Raw genomic sequence first — 3,543 nt, forward strand, 5'->3', positions numbered from 1 at the left:
ACTCAGCCAAAACCCACAGAGATCCAGGTACGTGTGGGCACGGTCAGTATTATTATGATTATTTTCTAAGGGAGACACTGGAGCGGCTCCGCATTCTGCACACTTTCGTCTGGGTGAAAATGCCAGGGGGTGGCTAATAGAAAAAGGCCGGTCCTCCAGGAATTGTGTTGACTCCTACTGATCAAGGGGGAAAGTAGTGAGGTACTGAGATTGAACTTTAAAACCTCACTTAAAAATGCCCAGTGTCAGTCCGTGCGTTTGTACTAAAGCAGCAGCACTGTTGGCACTGGAAGTGGGCAGGAGTGAGCAAGTGTGCGCTGAAGAGTTCGGGGAAATGCGAGTTGCATCTCTGAGCTTTGAAGCAGGACAGATGCGAGTCCCTCCCCCGCTAGGTCTCCTTTATCCCGGGGGCCAGGTACTAAAAATTCTTCTTAAATAATGAGGAGCTGGCAGTCTGGACATCTTGTAAAGCTCCACAGTTGCGAACATACATTTTTTTCTTGCATTACTTCCTGCCTCTAGTATAGATACACACCCGCGAATCTCTCTCTCTTTAATCTAATAAAGTTAATCTCTGGACGTGGGAGCCTGGGCGATGCATTAGCATTGAAGGCACCGGCTGTTTATTGAAATGCATGCGTAACATATTGCTGGGATGTCTTTAGGTGGCGGTGGCTGCTGTTTCTGGCACTCACGCTCTCGCTGGCTTGCTCAGGAACCTGTCCCTTCGGAAGAGGAGCTCAGTCTCAGGTGTATGGGACTGATCTAGTTTATCGGCTGTGGGCTTTGGGTCTCACACCTCCTCTTTCTCCCCTACCCCTTCCTGCTCAGCCCTTCCTCTAAACTGGGGCAGACAAAGGACGACCCCCCGCCATCATGACTAAATCTGAGACTGATTAAGCTTTGACGACGGAATTACTACTCCACCATAAACCAAATCAGCCTTCCAATAAAGGATCCAGTCTTCAAAAGTCTCTGGTCTCCTCCACCCCAGCTGATGAAATGCTGCGGGTCTGGTGGTACGGGTTTTCTTAATCGTGGATGCAACAGCAGAGCCCCTCGAAACTGTCCAGAAATGTGATAGTGACAAAACTGTTCTCAGTTAACGTGAACATGAAGAAACCAGTTTGCAGTTCAAAGAGGGAAAAGATTAAGTAAAGGAGCATGAAAGACTGACAAATCTGAACCGCAGCGTGGAGGGGAGAGAGGCGATCACATCAGGGCTGCCACTCTTTCAAGCAGCTCCACCTTGTGAATGTACCTCAGTAATTATCGCAAAAGTATTAGCCATCTAATGGCACGTTTTAAACGGGCTTCCTACTTGCTCGGAGACGCTGTGCCGATAGCCCCTGCTCTCCCAGCCCCCTTACCTGCTAGCAGTGTCGCTCGAAAGGTTGACTCTGCATTGTGAAATAATGGGGGCCCGCAGCGCCCTGCACTGTGTGAGCAATAAGACAGCCAGACAGGATTTGCCACTGGAGGCTATTTCAGAAGTTGGGGCGCCTAAGGTCAGTGCTGGCTCCGAGGGAGACACAAGCTGATGCCTTTCCAGCTGCTGCTTAAAACCCCACCACTGGTTTCCGAAGCCTCTGTCCTCTGAGCACCCCCCTTTCTTAAAGCCTCTTCCCCCCAAGACTAAAGCAAAACGCTGCTATTTTAAGCACAGGGGTAAGGCTCAGGCTTTCAGACTACAGCCCAGAAAGCTAAATTTGAACCCAGGGTACTTGCACGTAAGATGGAGCTGGGCTGAGTCTCCCCACCCCCCCATGCAGAGTCAGGGCCAGGAGTCCCTTTCCTGCAGGCAGTGACAGTCGCGTGGGAGTTCAGTGCAGGGTGGGGACCTGCATGGGGGGGAGAGGTGACACTTGCTCCTCTGTGCTCGACATAACACGGACCAAGAAAGGGGAACAGCAGAGATTGCTTCTGGAGGAGTGTAAAAGGTTCCGCATCACGTCTGCGGGAAGCGAAGGGTTAAGGGCCGTGTCAGGGCTCCAAGGAGCTATTGATTGCCACTTCTATATTCTGCACGTGTAATGGGGAAAATTCAAATGAAATGACCCGGCGTTTCCTTCATTGCCACACCAAATTAAACCTCCAGGCGCCTGCAGCGCTACCGGGGCCGCTCTCTGCCCAGCTTTGCCTCTGCCCGCGGGGGAGGGGGGATTCCCTGGGATCTCTTGAACTTTTCTTTCGGGGCGAGAGGTCTTTCCAGCAGCCTTTGCTCTGCCCGGCCTCCGCTTAACCCGACGCGCCCGGCGGCTGCTGCCCGGGCAGGACGAGGTGGCGGCGGCGGGGGACAGCGCATGTTGCCTTGAACGTCTTACATTTGGTAGCAGGTGTGAGATCGGGCTCTGGGATGAACTGAAATGCTTCCCCCCCCCCCCCACTTGCTGTTTGGGATTTTCATCCTAAGAGGGAGAAAACACTTGGATTTGAATACGGGGAAGGCACCCGGGGCCCAGCTCTTTCGGGTCCAGCAGAGTCCGGGTACGGGCAGGCCCCTGCAGAGGCAGAAAGACGCCAGTGCTGTCACTGCTGAGGGGGTCGAAGGGAGACAGGTGAAGGCAGGGACTAGCAGGCTTGGCTCAGAGATGAGCATTTACGCTAAAAACCTCCTCTCGGGGGTCCCTCTGGGCAGCGCGGACGGAGGCGGGGTGCTCTGCTGTGCTAGGTGCCAGGAGCAGCGGCACAAAAAGACGGTGGCCCGTCTTGCAGGGGCCAGGGCCCCGGGTTCAGGCTCTCCGCCTCGTCCCCGTTACTTCTTTCTTTTTCCGTCCAGGGCTGGTGTTATTCTCCGGGAGGCCACTTGGGGTCGCGCTTTATGCCTCTTTGAACGTAAAAACAGTTTTCAAAAAAGCCTTAATCTCCCTTAATCGTTACAAAATGTTGTTGTTTTTTTTAAAGTCCTGTTACTGGACCAAAAACCAAACCAAAACAAAAAACCCCCCTAAGAAGCCGCGCTCTTCTTTGCAAGGAAACGGGGAAGGCCGAGGTGGGGGTCCGGTTAGGCAGGCAATTCGTTTCACCCCTTCGCCTCCCGGCTCGTTTGCAATGTAGTCCGCGCCAACGCTTCTGCTTTACTTCGGGGCGGTATTTGAGGCTTACACAACAGCTGGCAGGCTGCGAGCGGGCGCGGGGAGCGCCGTGGAGCCGTGCCCCGGCGCGGAGCGCGCACACAAGTGACAAGTCTCCCCGGTCACCTTTGAATCCTCCGCTGGATTAGGCGCGGTTGCTCTGCCCTCCCGGGGGAGAGGACCGGCGCAAGTTGCGGAAAGTTGCAGCCGGGCCTTGCCCCGCGGGGCAGCGGGACGTGGCTCTGCTTGGAACAAAGGGCCGGGCAGCAAGTGGCAGACGCGGAGCCCGCCGCCGCCCGCCTTTGTGACCGCCGGCGGGCACAGGAGGAGGAGGAGGAGGAGGGAGGGAGGGAAGGGGGGCTGGAGGAAGAGCCCGGGAGAGTGCGGGCAGATGAGACCACGCGAGCGGGGGAGAGGGAGAGCAGCGCGCCGGGATCGGGCCCCCGCTCCTGCTCTCCAGCTGCCAGTC

Source organism: Crocodylus porosus, unplaced genomic scaffold (assembly GCF_001723895.1).
Source record: "Crocodylus porosus isolate Cpor-Errol unplaced genomic scaffold, CroPor_comp1, whole genome shotgun sequence".
NCBI classification, from domain to species: domain Eukaryota; kingdom Metazoa; phylum Chordata; order Crocodylia; family Crocodylidae; genus Crocodylus; species Crocodylus porosus.